The 21,387-nt window shown below is 37.8% G+C and overlaps 1 pseudogene; it reads right to left on the reverse strand.

The window, feature by feature from the left end:
- Positions 1-12,501: 12,501 nt before the first annotated feature.
- LOC149154398 (metacaspase-4 pseudogene) lies at positions 12,502-12,879 on the reverse strand (annotated as a pseudogene).
- Positions 12,880-21,387: the final 8,508 nt, after the last annotated feature.

A 21,387-nucleotide genomic window follows, 5' to 3' on the forward strand; every position in this document is an offset into this window, starting at 1 on the left:
CTATTTCTACTCAGGAACATTTTGGGGATTTTATTTCCATTGCATTAGAACACTATTCTCTGAAAGACATAACCCCACAATTTCCTTTTGGAATCCTGATTAATGAGAGTCAAGAAATTAATGTTGCTCCTTCGAGCAGATTGCAGATTGACCCTCTTGTTAACAAATTCTCAGAACCTGTGATTTGTAGAGCACCAATGGAAGTTGATAACTCATTCATTGACCCTCTAATGAGTGACTATGTCCAAAATACTACTGTTGAAGGATATGAATTAACAATATTTGTTTCCCTTCCTCTTTCTTTAACAATCCTTGCCAGAGACTTTTCTCAAAGGACTAAAAGTACCAAATCTGTGAAGGATAAGGTAAAAATAAAAATTCTCAAGGAATTTATTGTATATAGGAGAGATAATGACATATTATAGAGGAAGGTGAAAAATATCAGAAGTTGGTTGCAGACTAGCAGGTAGTTTCATGAGGGTCATGGAAAGAGATTTGCATAGAAACTGCGGATTGATGATAAGAAGAAAGAAGCCTAACATTTTTAAACTTGAACTAATTTTTTACTTGTCTCTATTGAAACAAGTGTTTAGACCAAATTTTCCCTTGCTTCTAGTGAAGGAGGAACCCAAACTGATTTTTCATCTGTTTTATTGAAGAAGAGGTTTTGATTGATCATCCACCTTTTTTTACTGAAGTTGAGACTCAAACATAACCTATACTTCTTTCTATTGAGAGAGGAACATAAACATATCTTATGCCTTCTTATACCTTTTTGATTGTAGATGCTAAAATAAGGGTAAAAAATAAAACATTTGCAGAAGATAAATAGACCATAGCTAGTATCGAAGGGAAGTAGCACCTTAGAGAGAATAATAAAAGTTGCTCCAACAATACCAGGAACTAACCATGAAAGAGGATGAAACATATGCAAAACTAAGCTTTCTAAAAAGAAATTCAGGCCTTGAAGGAGCGTATTTGTGAGACCATAGAGCAGAGAGATTAAAAACTTTCTATCTACTCTGATGCCTTAGCATGTAGATCTCCAACACGAAATTGTGCTTTATTTTTTGCTTGAACAATATTTTTTGCTCAAAGCCAAGGCTATACAATGTGGCCAATTTAAAATATGTTGGATTTCATCACTGCTTTCCACAAGCAAGATGAGAAAATAAAGTATCTCTTGTGTGAAATCTACATGCACAACTTTGTTTTGGAAGAATATGTAAAGGAAAAAATTGTCCCATTCATTGGATATGCCCAATTCTAGGCCTTCATATCATTTGCATTAAACTAGATAAAGTCAGAAAAATCCTATCACACTTTTTAGAGAAGAGAACATTGCTGAAAATGTAGCAAGAAAATCTAGTTTTGACTTTGCCTTGGTGAAACTACATTAAAATTCAAATTTCAATTTCAGCAAAATACTTGGAGGTAGTTAACTAAAGTGGCATGGATCTTGTCACTCATTTAATTTAGTAAATTCGACTTGCAGACACTTGAGTTTATTTATACATGATTTATTACTAATTTGTAGCAATTTATTTCAGTTAATTTGAGTTATTCTCAGTTTAACTAGTTCTAACTGTCAGAAGAACTAGTGGAGGTCAAGTTGTTGGTGTGGAACTTTTACCACACTTAGTGATCAGTTAGTTAACTCATCAATCAACCCAAAATAATTTTTTCATGCAGATAATATGAGTTACCTAGTTGAGATTAGAGTTCAAGGGAAGTGTACTATCAGTTGTAAACTAATCCAAGTTGTATAGGTGGTGAATGCAGTGAGAAGATTGGCCTATGATAATTGCATAATTCCTTGGTGTGAAATTCTTAATAATAGGGGTGATTTCCCAAGGGAACAACACAAGTAAATAAGAGCTTGGGAAGGATTGAAATTGTTTAAGTGTTGGGCTGGGTTCAGTCAGTCAAACAAAGGGATAGAATATACTAGTGCAGGGTGTAATAACCTTGGCCAAAATTCCATTTAAAAGTTAATAAAGGAAAAAATAAGACCAAGGTCATGGGACAAATATTCCAAGCTGAATGGTGGGAAAAACACCCTAATGTGTATCACTTCAGTTTATTATGGCTAAGGAAATTGGAAAAGGCAATGGAAAAGACAATTGGAAAGGAAAAGGCATTTTTGGCACATTTATTTATGAAAATAATGGAAATTAGGAGAAAAGGAAGGTGAAAAGTTATATAGGTTACATGGAGGAGGAAAATCAAGGAAAATAATGGAAATTGAAGAAAATGGAGGCCTCATTGATAAAGAGGCTTCTGAGGACCAATTGACAAGCTTTTGCTAAGGCTTGGTCAATGTAACCTTTTGTCAGCTCAGTTTTGGAGCTCTCTCAATATTCTCTCTCTCTCTCTCAATCTTGGACACTTAGAGTTTTCTTAGAGAATTCTAGCTCTGGAGCAAGGAAGGGAAAAGAAATCAAAGGAAGGACAAGGAAAATAAAGGAAAGCAAAGAGAAAGCAAGGAAGAGCAGAATCAAGCAGCTTCAACATGAATACTTGTAGGTAACATATTTCATGTGTGATTTCCTAGTGGGTTTTCACATGCATGGCTTTGCATGTTGGTATTTGGTTCTCTGGTTTTTGGTGGCATGGCCTTGTTGGGTTATGACACTAGTTTTCAACCTTTCCTTACCTTGTTTTGGATAGCCATGGTGTGATGGGATTGTTTCTTGGTTTTGAGCTTTGGAATTTCCAGATGGTTTCAAAATGTCGGGAGGAGGTGGTCTCAAGAAAATTCCCAAAGGCCTAGGAATCCCTTGACTAGTTTTGGCAGGATACACGGTAAACCCTGAGAGTGGAGTCTCAGTTTAGGGCCTAGTGATCCAGTGTGTATTGTGGTAAATCTTAAGAGACAAGGAGATGGAAAATTCCTCAAGGATAGTGACGGAATCTGGAGGCATTCCAAGGCCGGTTTGGTTTTGTGATCTTGGCGCTGGTTTTGGTGAGATCACGATTTGTTGAGGGTGGACGTGGTTTAACCATTGTATTCCCTTGGTCGTTTTGGGATTGGTTTATCCATGAGATCCCACATTAATTCTTGGAATATGGCACGGGGGTGACTGCCTGGAAGAAATATTTGGTTCAACCCTGTCTATGGTCTGGTGGTAGGTGGAAGTCCCGAACCTAGTTAGCTATTTCATATGTTTAATCAAAGCTAAGTTTTCTTTCTTTTGTACTTGTTATTATGTGGCCTTAATAGTTGTTATCTCATTTTTATTTACATGGTTTAATGTTGGTTATAATAATGTTTATATGACTAGTTATAGTCATGCTTATTTCATGTATTTACTTGTAACTGAAAGGATAATGGATACAAGACCTAATTGATGTAAAAATAGTGAAGGGAAGAGGGTGGTGATCCTTCTTGTCAAGTATCATATGAGTTATCGGTATTTTATGCTCTATCTTGCATTCATGTCCTATAGATTGAATTGATGCCAAGTGTTTGAGAGAATGTCAATCTCAGTTGGGGATGGTCATGCCTAGTCCTGGAGCTAGTTTTTGGCTTGAAAGTCTTGTTTTCATGTAAGTTATGGATTCTGAAAGCTACAGAGGTTTCTCGGCAGTGACCCGAATTATAAGCTTGGAAAGTGGCACAAATCCCAGATTCACAGGAAAAACAATGGGGAAAAACTCCCCGGAAGCTCCCTTGCCCTTGTTGTGGGAGCTTTTGGAGCCTCCCATACGCACCCTTTTCCATATCAAGGGAGCGTCCAACAATTTAATGTACTTAAACATTAGTTGGTCTGAGGAGCTAGTTACTTGAGTGGTGGGGATGGGTCTTGGGAGTTTTTTTCTGATGTGGAAGGTATGTACAATGTGTTTCCATCAATTTCACTTCCTTAAGCTGACTTAGGGGGCTGAATCCGATTATAGTGGCCTCTCATCACATATTTACCCTGGTTGGATGGTTACTTGGGTAGATGTGGGAGGAGGGTGTTACACAAGGTGTGCTCAGGCTTGAGAAAGCATTATATTTCTTCTCTATTCTATTATTAATGTAATACATATAGTAAGGGGTTTTGAGTAGTTTCTTTCCCCAAGATAAATCTTTGTGTATGTGTGATGTTTCCTTTCGCATGTCAATGATTCTTGTTTTAGATGTTGATTACCTTCCGCAGATCAGTAGAGTAGCTTCAAGTCTTGTGATTTAGTAAAGTTCATGAGTAGTTTTGAATCTACACATTAATTTCTACATGGTATCAGAGCTAGAATCATTGTAGAACAAATATTTCAAAGTCATCATTGCAAGAAGTTTGAGGTTGCAAGTTTTCTTCAAGACTGAGAAGATGGATTTCAAAGGAATAAGACTCAAGTATTCCCTTAAGGGAAGCTCAAATTATGTTTCATGGAAGGACTAGATGGAGACAATACTGGAGGATAATGGTTTGAAGGAATTCATTGATAATTATATTTTGAAACCAACAACAATTGATGGTCAGAATCTATCAGATTGGAAGAAGTGTTTTTCCAAGGTGAGGGGGATCATATTAGAGGGAGTATGATACCATATTATCTCTAATCCCCATGAGAAAGAGGCTTTAATGTAATTTGGCAAGTGCTAGCATATTATTTCCAAAGTAATAGTGACCACGAGAAATTGGCACTCAAGGGCAAGCTTATAAATATCAAGATGCAGAGGAAGAAGACCATTCCATAGTACCTAAGCAGGTTCACATAGTGTCGTGATGAACTTGATCAAGTTGGTGTTATTGTATCATAGGATGATTTGGTGAACCTATCCCTTCTAGGCCTTCCCAAGAGCTGGCATAAGTACCAAGATTCATTGAATGAGAGGGAGAAGCTACCAATTGGGAATGCTGTTGGTCTGATTTGGTACAGGAGGAGCTAAGGCAGAGCACAAAGGACAAGACCTCATCCAAGGATGAGGATGAGGAGAACTATGTCTTTGCTGGAAAGGAAAAGAAAGGGAAAGGGAAGAAATCCCAATCCAAAGATGATTCGAGTCAAGGAGGAAAGAAGAAAGACTTGTCCAGAATCAAGTGTTTTCTTTGTCATGAATTCAGGCACTATGCAATGAAGTGTCCACACAAGAATGTAAGAAAGAAGACAGTAGGAGGAGTAGCAGGTGAAGCCTTGGCTTCATAGTTCAAACTTTATTTTACCCTCCTTGCATGCATAACAAGCATAATGATGGGTAGTGTGCGGTATCTTGATAGTGGTGCCTCATTCCACATCACGAGAAACAAAGAATTTTTCAGTGACTTGGAGGAGAAGGATCTCCAAATGCACATCAATATGGGATATGATGGAAGGTATAGTGTGACTGATATTGGTAGAGTTACTTTTAAGAGGGAGTCTGGCTCCCCTCTCAGGCTCAAGAATGTGATGTTTGTACCGAGTTTGAAAAAGAATCTAGTTTTCGTAGCTATGTTGGAAGACCCTAGGTATGATGTGATATTTAGAAAGGGGAAGGCTTTCCTGAGACATATTGCCACAGGAAAGGTGAAGCAGATCAAGGTTTGAGTGAAGAACCTCTAAAAATTATATGTAGAAGACTATGTAGCATTGAGCACAAAAGCAAAGAAGGTGCAGAGCCAAGACATAGGTGAATTATGGCATAGAAGACTGGGCTATTTGCATCATGGTACTTTGAAGATCATGTACCATATTTCTACAGGCCTCCCCAAAGGAGCATTATAGTAGCAAGATACATGCAATGGGTGTATGTTGGGAAAGTACACAAAATCCAACTTCAATGATAGGGACATCACGGCACATGCAATCCTTGAAAGGATCCACTCTAATGTATGTGGACCTTTCTCAACAACCTCCACTTCCAAGCACAGGTATTATGTTATATTTGTAGATGGTTTCTCACTTAAGTGCTAGACCTACTTCATGCAGAAGAAAGACTAGACATTCTCCAAATTTGTTGAGTTTAAAGAACATATTGAGAAAGATACTGGCATGAAAGTGAAGGCTCTCAGGAGGATAATGGTGGTGAGTACGTGTTGCATGATTTTAAAAATTGATGTGCAAAGGAAGGCATTCAATGGGAGTTGACAGAACCCCATAATCCAAAACATAATGGGGTGGCTAAGAGGAAGAAAAAAAGTATTGTGGGAGTATCACGGGTGATGTTGCATGACCAAAGTCTACCTCTCCACTTGTGGGCTGAAGCATGCAACAAAGAATTCTATTTGCAGAACAAGAGTACTCACAGGATTTTTGGCATGAGTACAGTGGAGGAAGCTTTTTTAGGGAAGAAACCAGATGTGTCACACTTCAAGATCTTTCGATCATTAGTTCACTATCATGCTTCCAAGGGATTAAGGAAAAATATAGAGCCAACAACAAATTTGGGCATATTTATGGGGTACACAGATACAACTCACAACTATCATGTGTACTTGGTATCCCTCAAGATGGATCATCAGTTTAATGTCATGTTTCCAAGGAAGTAAGGAAAAATCTGGAGCCGACGTCCGAGTTGGGAATATTTTTGGGGTACACAGATACACCTAACAACTATCGGGTGTACTTGCCATCCTTGAGGATGGCATTGGTCATATCGGATGTAAAGCTTGATGAGGAGAATGAAATGAGGTGTTGTCTTGAGAGTGAGCTTTAGTTACAGCATAATCAAGAGTTTTTTGCTCCAAAGGAAGAACCTCAAGAATTGTGGATCAGCCACAAGTGAAGGAGAAGAGAATGTAGACATCCACTCAAGTAGAGACATCCAGGGAAGGAAGGAGGTGAACTAGAGAAGTTGATAGATTATTCCATGATGCTAGAGAGAATGTGTGAGCACCCACATCATAGGGAAAATAAAGGAGTTCAGTGGATCCGTACACTGGCTACATGGCTCTGATGAGAGAGATTGTAGAGACAGAGCTATCCTCATTCGAGGAAGTTTTAAAGCAACCAATAAGGATTGATGCTATGGTAGAGGAATATGATTCCATTGTCAAAAACAATGTTTCGGAAGTGGTTCCAAGACCAACAGACAAATGAATGGTTGGTTTGAGATGGATTTACAAGGTGAAGAATTAAGTAGATGGGAGCATAGAGAAACACAAGGATAGATTTGTGGCCAAGGGGTTCTCTCAAGTGGAGGGAATTGACTATGAGGAGACCTTTGCTCCAGTAGAAAGGTACTCATCCATTAGGTCAATTCTAGAACTGTCAGCACAAATGGGGTGGAAGATGCACCAAATGGATGTGAAGACAACATTCCTCAATGGAGTTATTTAGGAAGAGATGTATATTGAGCATACATATGGGTTTAAGGCCTTTGATAGAGAGTCACATGTATGTAGACTCAAGTGAGCATTGTATGGACTCAAGCAAGCACCTCATGCTTGGTATATCAGGATCGATAACTATCTCATGATTTTTCCTTCACCAAAAGTGAAGCAGATGAAAACCTTTACCACGATGTGGTAGAAGGTAAATTATTGATTATTATATTATATGTCAATGACTTGATCCTTTCTAGCGATGAGTAATTGATCAGATCTTGCAAGAAGGACCTTGCAAGAGAGTTTGAGATGGACATGGGCCTCATGCACTACTTCATTGGATTGGAAGTATGGAAAGGAGATGGGGAACTATTTGTCTCTCGGGGAAAGAATGCAAATGAGATACTTCAGAGGTTCCACGTAGACAGTTGCAAACACATGAAGAATCCTCTAACAAGAAACTAGAGGAAGGAGGATGATACTTCAGGTGAAGTAGTGGAGGCTACCATTTACAGACAGCTTATGGGTTCACTGATGTATTTGGTGAACACACAATCGAACATGTGTTACGCAATTAACCAGCCTAATCAAGCAATGCTTAAGCTAACCAAATTATATTCAAAGGCAGCAAATCATGTGTTGAGATACCTAAGATGCACTACTCAGTTTGGTCTTTGGTACAAATGGATAGAGGGAGTGAAGCTGCAAGGATTCACATATGCGAATTGGGAGGGGAGTCCATAAAAAAGGAAGAGCACTTCAGTAGGAATTTGTAATGTTGGTTCTGCAACAATTTCTTGGTACATCAACAAGCAGAGATCTATGGCACTCAACTCAGCATAATCAGAGTACACGGTTGCAAGTCAAGCAACATGTGAGGCTATCTAGATGAGAAAGATTCATGTTGGTTTATTTGGTCAAAAGATGGATCCTATAGTGATTTACTATGACAATTAGAGTTGTATAAAGCTCTCTGAGAATCCAGTATTTCATGATTGATCCAAGAATATTGACATATGGTATCACCATCTATGAGATTCTGTGTAGAGGAGGATTATGTTGTTGCAGTACATTCCAATAGGGGAACAAGATGTAGATATTTTGAAAAAAAGATTTTTCAAGAGGCAAATTCAATTTCCATAGAAGCAGGATTGGGGTATCTAATAATCCCTTTCTTGCTGAGAGGGAGTGTTGAAAATGCAACAAGAAAAAATTGGTTTTACTCTGCCTTTCTCAAACTAGATTAAAATTCAAATTTTAATTTCGCCAAAATACTTGGAGGTAGTTAACTGAGGTGGCATGGCTCTTGTCACTCAGTTAACTCAGTAAATTTGAGTTGGAGAAACTAGAGTTCAATTCTACATTATTGATTGCTAATTTGTAGCAATCTATTTCAGTTAATTTGAGTTCCATTTTAACTAGTTCTAATTGTCAGAAGAACTAGTGGAGGTCGAGTTGTGGGTATGGAACATTTTTCACACTAAATGATCAATCATCCCGAAATAATTGTTGCATGCAGACAATTCGAGTTACCCAGTTGAGATTGGAGTTCAAGGGTAGTGTAATATCATTTCTAAACTAATCCAAATTGTACAGGTGGTGCATGCAGATAGAAGAATGGCATATTGTACTTGCACAATTCCTTGGTGTGAAATTACTAAATAATAGAGGCAATTTCCCAAGGGAATAGAGCAAGGAAATAGGAGCTTGCGAAGGCTTGAAATTTGCTAATTTTGGGGCTAGGTTCGGTCAGTCAGGAAGAGGGATAGACTATACTAGTGCAGGGTGTGCTCAAACATGAGCAAGCTTTGTATTTCTTATATATTCTTTGATTAATGCAATATATATAATAAGGGGTTTTGAGAAGTTTCTTTCCCCTAGTTAAATATTTGTGTATGTGTGATGTCTCCTTTTTCATTTCAATGATTCTCTTTTTATATGGTGAATTAACTTTCACAGATTGGTAGAGTAGATTCAAGTCTTGTGATTTAGTAAATTTCATGAGCAGTTTTGAATCTAAACATTAATTTCTACAAACATAATATTGACCTCTAGGTTAGGGGTGATCCAGAAAATCCCTTCACTACATTCTCCACCATAACACTTTATAGTGAAGCCTAATGTTTCTCCCTCACTTGGGAAAATTTATAATGAGGTATTACACTCAGGGTGGGAACAACTAGAAGACATAAGAGATGAAGTTATCCATGGCTCCAAGATGAGATGGCAAGTGTCACCTAGAGAAATAAAAAATAGGGAACCTTTTTTCTTATATATTTTCCAGCAAGCTATCTCCAGAGTGCGAGATTATGTTAACACTATGAGGTAAGTTAGGATCAGATGGATGGGATGTAGGTATAGGTGTCCAATTATTTGGTGCCCTCGGCCTTACTACAAGTATTATTATGAACTATTAGAGGCGGGTAGGTATTTGGCTTTCCAAGAAATCAAAAGTAGGAGTGGATTCAGGCTCAGAGGAGAAGAACCATATGAAACCTACTCCTTAACTTCCTTACATGTTAATCATTTATTTTCATGAGGGCATGCAAAATTTTCATTCGGAGGATGATGCTAGGTCTCATAATTTTCATGATTCCCTTAACCCATTTCTTAGTTTTAATATTTTTTTCTTATCCTTTTCTTATATTTACGATATATTAACTTGCATAATATAGGTTTTAGAAGAGATTAATTTACTTTTTCTATTTCACCTTGCTGATGAACTATTTCAGTTGTAAAAGTGCTATTTTGTTATGATTGAATCTTTATTGTAAATAAGGGTTTTGTGACAACTTGAACTCGATGTTGTTTCCTAGTTTGTCCGTGGTAAAAATTGGATAATGTGATGTTGTCTTAAATAACTATAGCAAGAGGAGAGGTCGATTATTGTCCTAGCAAAAATGTTTGAGTAAAATCCCTTGGTTCTCATAATCTGGGAAATATTAAGATCCTTTTGTAATTGAAAACGAGCATCCTGAGAATCTTTAGATTCTCAGGATTGCTCTTTCTTAAAATATTTACTGTTTTTATCATTTGTGATTGTGGTATAAAGATGGGGACTTATGTCCCAAATGGGAGTTTTTTTGGATGTAATATTTTTGTACACATTTTATGAACTCGTTGAAGTGTTGTAATAATTATTTTAGAATATAATGCAAGTTTTTGTTGTTAAGAGTTAATTTACTATTCTAATTTCTTCTACGAGGTAGTTTGATTCCAGTGGTTCGGGCCTGCTCCTGGATGAGGTATTGTCTTCATTTGTATCATTAGCTTTTAATTTTATCTTTCATGAATATAATCTACTTGTTAGATTAATTGCAAATCGAGTACTTTATTTTGAGTAGAGATAATATTGGTAGTTGTAACATTGGTTTACAGGGATTTCTCTTTAGATAAGTCAATTTACAATTGTTGTTGCTTTACTATTATTCCTTGAAGGTTATCAATATATCATTGATGTTTTTGCATTAGTTTATTTTATTTCATGTTATCTATTCATTTCGATTACATAGAGAATAGTTTCTTAGTGTTGTTCCTTCAAATTTGTGATTGTTGTTTCTTAAGTATCAACTTAGCATCTAGTATATTTCCTTGTTGTTTCCTGTAAAATAGTAACTAGAATTCAATATTTTTGATTGATTTCTTAGGAGATACGGTTTTCTTGAGAGTCATACCTTTTAAAAGTGTATTTCAAGTTAGGAATTGATTCTTTGTTGTAGTCACTTTAGTTGTGATTAGAGCATTAGGTATTGTTAATTTTAACACTTCATGTTGCATATACTTTGTAGACAACCTTGAAATTACCAGACAAAACCTCAGGTTGACAAATTAATGTGTGGTAGTTATTTTCTTTTTTTAGAATAATTAATTGTCCCAACAATAAGCCATGATAGATGAAGAAGTAAATAAACAGTTAGATGAGTTGTTAAATGCTAAATAATTTTCGTTTACTTTCTTCACTAGTAAACCCACTAGAGATAATATTAAGAAACACCTTGTGGAACCCACCATGAAGTAGACAATATTGAATTCCTTCTTAGTATCGTTGAAGAAATAAGTACCAACTCTCTTTTGAAACACTTCAAAGTACCACATCATCATGGAGATTTTATTACTAAATAGAATTAAAATGATTGCATCATATTATGAAAAATAGTTAGTCTATCTTCAAGAAGTCCCAAATATCTTTGTTGGACATCCAATCACATTGTAGCAATTATTCATTCAATTTCTAAGACTTTTGCAAATGATTTCCTTTGATTATATTCAGAAATCATGAGAATTTGTTATAGCCTCACACTCTCATAAAACAATCAATAAGCCCAAAATAATAAATTATTAAACTTGGAATAATTCCTACTTGTCTACTCTAGAATGAGAATGTTCCTCAAACTTGTGTGTTTGTTTAGGTCTAGTTGGTTGAGAGATTCTATTCAACTAGTTAGGCCCTTAAATTAGTGTGTGGTTGAGATATTTACTCAACCAAAGTGATTTTGTGTCCAAGAGAGACGCAATATCTTAAGACATAATCTTGATGTATTTAAATGTATCATTATCATTATTTGTTAATACAATACATCAAGGCTTGAGAAGCCTTTTCTGCCATGTCTCAATCTCTCTTAAATTTTATCTTTTATTTTTATTAATTCCTTTATTTGGTATCAGAGCCAAGGATGAGCGAGCAGTGTGAAGTTTTGTGACCAAGAGTAAATTGGATGTTGAACATGCTTGTCAAATAAATGAGCATGAAAAGTGTAGGTGTGGAGCATAAGTGAATTTTGTGTGGTTTTGCAGTGTTGGAGTGACTGTGAAACCTGTGTGTGAGTGGGACCTGCAAAATTTCATAGCAATTTAATTGGAGATCTGCATTAAAATTCGTATTGAGCCATGCTTTGGCCTCTCCTTTGAGCCTATAATGAGTGAAGCAACATTGAGGTTGTGTAAGCAAAATATGTGTTGAAGTAGAACATGTTTTGGAGGACACTATAAATGCCATCAAATTAAAGGATGTTGTGAATGCAATTGTGTGCTAAAAGAAACGATTTGTAGAGTTGGAAAGCACCTATGTCAACATAAGTGGGCTGCCTTGAAATTAAAAGAGGCACCCTGCACGTGGACCAACAAAGTCAAGCACCAAATTTGTATTTAGTCACTCCTTCTGAGACAATGTGATCTATTTGCAACCAGATGGATTTTGGAAATGAAATTTAATAATTTAAAGTTTTTATAAGTGAGCTTGAAGGTCTATATTGTATAAAAAATATTTATACAGTCAACTCTCGCATTCAACGTTACATTTGGTATCTGTGATAATATTCATGTCACAGGGCACAATGCATTCATCATAGTCGGTATCATCTTGGTCTCCTGTTTCAGCAAGCAGGAGAGTGCCATGGCCATTGTAGTTAAAGAAGAGTATGTCTCTTAGCCGAGCCCCCTCGACCAGTGTTTTCCAGGCCCTCCTGATGTTGGCTCCCATGGGTTGAGGGTAGCTGTCATCGGTGTCTATGAGTACTCTTATGTTCTCCTCCTCGAAGCCATAGCGCTCCACGAGACATTTGTACATTTTGTTCACATCATTCATGCACCCCTTCAACTCCGCCTTGGTTCCTAGGTAATTGCACCGTACCAGCACTTCTTTCTTAATCATTGTTACTATACGGATCCACTTTGATTCAATCCAATTCAGTAGTTAGGGGAGATGGAGAAGTTGATAGGATCATATCGGATAGAGTAATAGAATATGGTATTTGATTGAACCTCGGGCCTTCACAACATTAAAGAGTTGAGCCCTTGTAGCATTAAAGAATTGGGGAAACTACCACGTACGAATGCCACCTTCACATGAAAGAGAAGAGATATTGGATGCAAAGGGATTATAAATTCTAGCGCTACCAATGCAAACATATTGATGTGTTGCGATCAACACTCAGGAGCTCGAATCAAATTGTCCAGCATGGAGAAGCAACAATAGTTGCAATCTATTTTCCACGTGATACTTCCAGTCAAGAGAAAAAATGAGAAAATTGCTAATTTTCCACATATTGGTAAGGGTAAAATCAATTCTTATTATTCTCTATTTTGTTCGAAGATGGTAATTGAAAATTTTCATAAGTTTAATGCCACGGTTGACAAATAGTCTATTACTTATAAGTTAATTGAAGTCTATAAATGTTTTATGATGGTAATAGCCTGAGCTATGAAGAAATTGCTTCAATCATTATGAACGTTGTTAGGTCCCTATAATACTAGTGATTCCCCCATTACTATTGTCATTGTAGCCCTTATTGTTATTGTTGTGCCCTTATATTATTATTGTTATGTCGGCTTTGATTATATCGTGACCCCTTAAACTCATATATATAGAAAGGAGGTTTGGTCATTTGTATCATCCAACAATTGTTCATTTGTATAATGTAAAGGAGGTTTCCCCCTCGAAGAGGTTGAATTCTAAGGCATTGACCTTTCTTTACTATTTTTTTGTGAGTTGGTTTCCTAACATTTCATATCAGAGCCACGTTTCAGTCCTAAGACCTATGGGTTATGGGCCACGCTGGAGGTGATTAATGGGCATGGTAGTGGTTAATTTGGCACATGGTTTCAGTATATAATATGTCGTTTTATAAACCATGAGTCATTAAAATGTTGGGTAATGAGTCATTGATTATTTATAGGTGTTTGTTTTTACATTGGCATGTGGATTTAGTACACCATGTGTTTTTTTGTAAACCATGGGTTGTATGAACTTTGACCATGCTAAAAAAAAAGGGTGTATTGTATTCATATTTGTTTCATTAGAAAGGGCTTTGATGTGAAAAGTTCAAATACCTGTTGTAAACTCATTGAAGTCAAGGGATGGTGAGTCACAAAGTCTAAGTGTGACTTTGAAGATCATGGGTATGAAATAAAAGTTAGAGTCGCAATGTGTTGGGTAGTGGAGTTCCCACGTAACAGTTTTGGGTCTGATAGCCTAGAAGTTAGGATAAAAATTTTGTAAATCTCCGAAATATGCAAAGCGCGAAATGTAAAAGGTCGAGTCAAAGGGTTGTCTGCCTTAAGATACAATATAGAATAATAGGAAGTAAGTCAGTCCATGGACCATAGAAAGGTATAAATAGAGCGAGGCTCTATGGGTAGAAGGCAGTTTTTGGGTATGATCTTGAATCTGAAATGTAATGGGTTTTTGAGGGGAAAAGTTTGAAAGTGTCTGTAAGTCTGAGTTGAGGGATTGGGTAGTAGATAGAGGCTCTATAGCTATGTGTGCAGAGGCCTGGAAGAGTTCGCAGTTGTGTGCGCGAACCCTTGCAGTTGAGTGCTTAGGGCGGACCTGGATGTATTGGTGAAGAAATTAAATAAAGATAAGTTGCTTCTGAAATTCTGTGTTAAATATGAATTATCACGGATGTGGCCTTTGTATGGCTAATATAACTATTTGATCTATACGCATATCCTTATGTTATGAATGCATGTGAATATGTGTTTATGGTAAGTGCGCGAACTGGTTAAATTTGATAAATTTTGCTTAAAAACCCTTCTAAGTAGATCTGATTTACAATACATCATTAAATAAGTAATATTAAGAAGTAGATCGGGACCGGATCTACGCAAAAGCAGAGGAGCGCGAGGCTGCCAGGCAGCGCGTGAAACCTCCAGAACACATCTAGACATCCCAAGGGTGTGGAAACCTTGTTCCAGCACCCTCCCCTTCTACCTCGAGTGAGACCTAATTCCACGCTCTGTGGGCTATTGCTGAAATGGCCGGTAGCTGCGGGATTTGTTTAGCTAAATAATTCTTCCGAACCTGGGTCAGGCCCGTATAAGCCAATAAATGGTTCTGTTGCCGAGACTGGGATCTGCCTAAGGGGTGTCTGATGTGAAACACGGGGACTCTATAGAGAAAGAATTGAAGGATCGAAGGGACCATAAGCAGTAGTAATTCAGAGTACATTGGCAAGGGTAACAATGATGAGTGCAATCCAGCTACTGGTATTCAAAGGAGAAGGAAGCGAAGACCAAGAACAATTTTGGTTTGTGTTAACATCAGTATGGAATGCATAGAGAATTGCGGATGATAACATCAGAAAGGTTACATTAGTTAGCGCGTTGCAGGACTGAGCATTGAAATGGTAAATAAAGTACTCATGCGATCACCCAACTGTGGGGACAACAGAAATCCAGACCAAACTAAAAAAAGAGTTTAGTCAGTCGAAGTCAGAAACACAGTCAATCATAGGGTTTAAGGAGATCACAATGATGCTTGGTGAAACCCCATGGGATTTGGACCAAAGACTGAAAATTACTATCCACGAAGCAAACATGACACTAACAGATGCGCAACACTACGCTTGGTTTATGGCATCATTAACACCACATCTGAGGATGGCTTTATCACAACAGAAGATCTCAAACCAGGTTGAAGCATTGGAGACAGTGATGAGGTTGCACGAAACTCCACTACAAGACCCAGGGTTGGGAGTTTAGAAAATCCAAGCACAGATCCAAAACTTGTGTTTGGAAATGAAGAAGTTAAAACAGGAACAGGCACCACGCCCAGAAGCCCGGGAGGAAGTATGGTGTATAAAGTGCAGGGGCCAAGGACACGATAAAGATCACTACCCAGTCTTGGCGAATTATGTGGCAACGGGGGGACCAACACCATTACAACTAGAGGCACAGGCAGGGCCAAGCATGACAACCCCACTCTGGTGTGCAATCTGTCAGGTGGGAGGAAAGCATAACACAGATAACTGTCATCTACTACCAAAATTCAACCAGACCCCCCAGCAGTTGTTTTGCAACTTCTGCAGATCGGTGGGCCACGAGGAAAGAGATTGTCGTAGCTATCAATTATTAATGGACCAGTCACCTACTTACAGAATGCAGACTAAGGTGTGAGGTCAGGATCCAGCTATGGTGATCGCGTGTGGTGGGTTCCACGGACGTGGATGACAATGGGGCAAAATGGGGCCAGGAAGGGGTCGTAGGCAGTTAATTTATTACAATTGCGGAGGTCAAAGACATTACGCGCGGGATTGTACCAACCCAACTAGAATTTCATGCACTTACTATGAGCAATTCGACCATGAGCTGATAGATTTCCCTACGCTGATAGCACAGATTCAGGAAAAAAGGGTAGCGCAACCAGCAATGACCTAGAACGTGCAGATGATGAGGTCCGAACCCCGCGATGAAAACCCCAAAATCAACATGGTACTAAGAAGTGGAAAGGCCACAGGAGCAGATAGACAGAACTTCAGTAAGGAAGACGCAGGGTTAGAAAGGAGACATATCTGGAAGCTAGGGAGAGCTTCACGGAGGTCTCTACCCCAGGTATTAAGGATCAACCTGAGCCGGATAGGGATCCCTCGATGATAGCTACCTTTTTAGAGACATGTATAAATTTCTTCGTGACAACAGGGCAGCTAAAGGCTTACAGGAACTGATAAATAGATGCACAGGATGGAGTGAACCTTGCGTAGTTCAAAAATTAGGGAGACATGCATCACGGACTGGGCAGGAAAGTAATTAACAACACAAATCAGTGATTATGAGACGGATTAGGTCATTCTGGACCTGGACTCATATGCCAATGTACTACCTAAAAAGACTTGGGAGCACATGGGTAAGCCTACACTATGGTCCCCTATCCAATTGCGGATGGCAAACCAGCAGAATATACTACCCATGGGAAGGCTACAAAGAATTATGGTAGATATTAATGGTGCAAGTACTTGGACGGACTTTGAAGTTATTGGAATCATGGATGAAAGTATTCCCTATCCTACGTTGTTAGGAATAGACTAGGCCACCGACATGAATGGGGTTATTAACTTAAAGAAGCAGACAATGATATTTGAAACAAAGTCACTCCGCATAGTCATTCTGCTAGATCCGGCTGAAGGACCATGCTGCATTGAACCCGTGTGCAACAAAGAAAGTGATGACAAATTATATTGTATCTACAAAATTTCTGCACAAAGGCAAGAATCGGTTAAGACAATGGAGGATAGAAGAATATCACGAGGCTATGTAGAGTCCTGCATCACTGATTCAGATGAAGAAGATGATCGATGGCATAACAGGTTGAACGGAGTGACCACGCTCCACTGCAATATGGTGACTAAATCTTTGTACTATGTGAGGGCCCAGGATCGCGAATCGCCAACATATGATGGGCTGATAATCATAGATGAATTCATGGCCAAATTTTCAATCGCGGTACCAGAGCACCAACGGTTTGATGCGTTGATATGGGCATTGCACGTGACACCTGTGTGATGGTGGGGCACACATGAAGGGACTTTCGAAGATTGGCGCAGCTGCAGGCACACGATGCAAATAAGATTTGGGAATCCAACACTACAAATAACGGACAAATTCGATGGACGTGATGGCCCGTGCATGCACCTTACTAGATGGATCAAAGCCTACGGCGAGGAACCTCAACCAAAGTGGGTGCACTTATTTTATCATACCCTAGACATCATCTCTAGAAACTGGTATACTAATGCAGAAATCCGACATGGCACAAGCAAGTGGGATATCTTGTGCGAAAGGCTTTTGTCAACCTTCCTCTTTGAAGATCAATAGATGGATCCCATGGACAACGCGTTACAGCTGTTGAAGGCCGCATTTTCAAAACACCACTAGAACTAGAAGAAACTGTGTAGCCCGAGTGGTCACAACAGCTGAGCCAGGCTCTCGAATGTTATAATGTCCAGGTAGAAGATGATGAGGACGATCCGCGAAACGTCAATATTCCAAAATCAGAGGGGCGACTAATTATGAAAAGTACTCCTTGATCGTAATGGTCAAGCGGTTCTCTCAAGTATTATTTCATACTTTTTTGGGCTTGGAGGACACAAATGTACGTAAAATCACACCCATGGAGTTTTCTTAAGTTTTTCTTCTGACTCCCTAAAATTGAAAAACACCGATTTTTTCCTATACTGGACTCGTTAAAATTTAACAGTAAAGGACCTATTCAATTTTAAACAAGAATGAACCACTCCTTCTTAGGGTTCGAATTTTAAACTAAGTTGGACTCATCTGAAGGATGAGCTTATAACCAAGCAAATGTTATCCTCCTCAAGCTTGTCAAAAATAAAGAGGTACTTGCCAGAAATGGTGGGGGAAAAGAGAGAAAAATTAACCTGTTTGTTATACTTTGTGTTTTAGAAAAGAAGTTAACCATTCTTGAACATGACACTTTTTTTTCACCTGGGTTGGGAAATCCTTTGCCTAACAGTTAATCAAACCATATTGGAAGTCTTCAACCAGTTTCTGGGTATTAGCTTTGGGTCAATTGTCACCAAACCATCTTCAGTGTCGTTATGTGTTCAAGAGGTTAGTTCAAATAAACCATTCATATGCAAAATATCTGTCATCCAGTTTGACCATCCCTGAGTTAGTCCTTGCCAAATATACTTCTTCAAAACTTGATCTATGATTTTTTGTTGTGGACTTGCCTACGACAGATCACTTTCTATCGAATTCAGCTCAGTATCTAGAAAGATGATCTAGAAATCGTTAGTACCTTGGAATCTACATGCCTTAATGGTAGCTTTCTCGCCTTCGACGACAGGTTGCATCCTTGACCTTTGATCAAAGGATTCTATGAAATGTTTTGACATCAACTCATTTATTTGCATTTCAAGGATTGTAATGAGTACTTTGAGAGCCATTGAAATTACTGGTGTTTTCTCTCACACTTGTTAACAGTTCACATCATTGACTGGTAATCAAGTGGTTTCTACCATGTTCAACTTCGACACATTCATTCGCATGGACAGAATCGTACTAGTTCGGGAAGCAAAAATCAAGACCCTAGATCTAGTTTCCACCATCCAGGCTATGAGGAATTTTGTTATTCATTATATAGTGGACTATTCATAAACAGATGGCTACACCCATACTGTGTCTACATATGCCTATACTCATGATGTATTACAAAATCATTCCTGTATCATAGCAGTTTACTTAGTTTTCTAGTCAGTTTTGATCTGAGTATGGGAATGCCTACCTCAGCGATGATATGTTCACATATATATATTTTGCATTGAATGTTTTTAGGGTGTCCACAAGATGATCCTTGAAATGATAAAGTACTTCACTCTTCTTAGATGAAAAATTCTATCTTCATTTATTACAGATTTCGCACTTTAGGGGGCAATCTATTGCACAAAAATTGTCACCTTGACATTCTGCAATCTGTGTGAGTCCGTTACCACTCATACTTTCCTCCTTTGCAAGTCTTAAGCCTCAGTTCTTCATATCAAGCCTTGAAAATAAGAGAAAGCCCTCAAAAGTCTCTAAAACTCTGGTTCTGCACTTTCTCTTAGCATTACTTGCAGTCCCACACCTAAATGTCATGTCCCCTACGTAACTGACCACTCTGTCTCTGTGTTATGGGTACAGACCCCTGTAAAAGTCAAAAAGGTGCAAGTATATTCTTAAAAACTCACTTTGAGTCATTTCTATAAGCTTCTCGAAGGAATCTTGAGGTGGCAGGTTTGCTCCTTTAAAGTTCATGCATCCCATACCTTAAGGAGCTAACCCCTTGATGTGAGGACCTTATCCCTTTGAAGGAGGACTCTATCCCTTCATAGGTGGACCTGTAACCTCCTTCCTTTGCACTATAAAATGAAGCATTGGGCTAGTTACTTGGGAGGTTGAAAGCTGAATATTTTAGAGGTGAAATGTTGTTGGAACTTAGTCTTCCTAATTGAGCTTTTGTGAGGAGAGATTACATACCTCTTTGATCTCATTTGGAAGAGTGTGAGGCTCGTCAAGGTAAAGGAGATTCCTGTTTCGGACCTTGGGAAGAGCTTGTACAACATCAAGGCACCAAAGGTTGTAAAGTTCTTCTATTTCAAAGTTAATACAAATAAGTTTATTTTTCTCAATAAGCTGTGTTTTATGGTTTATTTTATGGTTTAGAGAAAGGTAGATTTGCTTGTCCTGCTTGTTGCTAGATATCTTTTGATACTAGGGAGATCAGCCTTGTCCGCAAGATCGATTTATCCGACCAACAAATTAGCGACTCCACTAGGGACTTGAATTGGGTTTTTGATTTTCATTTTTCTTTAACTTGAGAAACTTGTTCTTGTTTCTGGTTTTTGTTTGATGTGTGTGGGATTGGGTAGTTTTTAGGATCTGGATTTTTTTTTGTTTTTTCAAAGTTTTTAGAGGACCGCACTTTCTTTTTACATACAGTGCGGGCATCTCCGCAATTCTCCTTTAGTACACAGAGCGGTACCGCTCCTGTGTCTTCTGGAAGCCTGTAGACCCTGTTAAATTTTTGAAGAACCTAAAATGTTTTCTTCCAGTTAAGTTTAGGTTTTATTTACGACTTTTAGTGTCTACCTAGATCTACATGTGTTCTGTCAAAAATCTCTTGCAAGTAAGTTCCATTAGTATTTTTGTTTTAGATGATTTTCTAGAAGTTTTGCATGCCTGGATTGGTTTTCACTTGGTCTATGTAGTGACTCAAAGATTAGAAGCCTAATAAACCTTAGATTACCCTGGTGTCTTTTTTTTTCTTAATGAGTCTGACTGGTTTGTGAAATCTATCCTTGGTGAGAAACATATTTTGTTTTCTCTTTGCAAATATTTGAACAAACTTGGTTATAAGTTTTGAATTTCGTTTTTGTAAAAGAAAACATATTTGGATGTCTTTTGATTGATTTGTTATTCTAAACGAATTAATCCTTCATTTACTAAATAACTAAGTAAAAAGTCCTCAAAAGAATTGAAGCTTTTAAACAATTAGGTTTTTAGAAGTTTTTAAATCTCAAGATTAGTTTTTGTAGTTTTGAGTGTTTTCTAGAACTTGTAGATCTCTTTTGAAGAAAATTGTTTTTTGTAGTTTCAAGTTTTTAAAAAAGAAAAGGGATTTTTTGTGAGCTTTAATTAGTTGTCTCATTTTGAGTTCTTATTGAAAAAGACAAAATGATTTTTTTTTCATTTACATGTTGAAAGAAAGATTTGTTTTTCAAAGAATTGCATTCTCAAACTCTTTCTTTTAGCTAGAATTTCATTGAAAGAAAAAACAAATTTTTTATCATTTTAGGTGCATCTTTTTAGTGTTTTTGGAGTCGAGTCTTCACACCATCAAAGTTTCATTTCCATACCTATTGACTTAAAGAACAACCCATAA

The sequence above is a fragment of the Pinus tabuliformis genome, chromosome 9 (genome assembly GCF_031772625.1).
Source record: "Pinus tabuliformis cultivar Carrire ecotype Pingquan chromosome 9, CPIR1, whole genome shotgun sequence".
Classification (NCBI taxonomy): Eukaryota; Viridiplantae; Streptophyta; class Pinopsida; order Pinales; family Pinaceae; genus Pinus; species Pinus tabuliformis.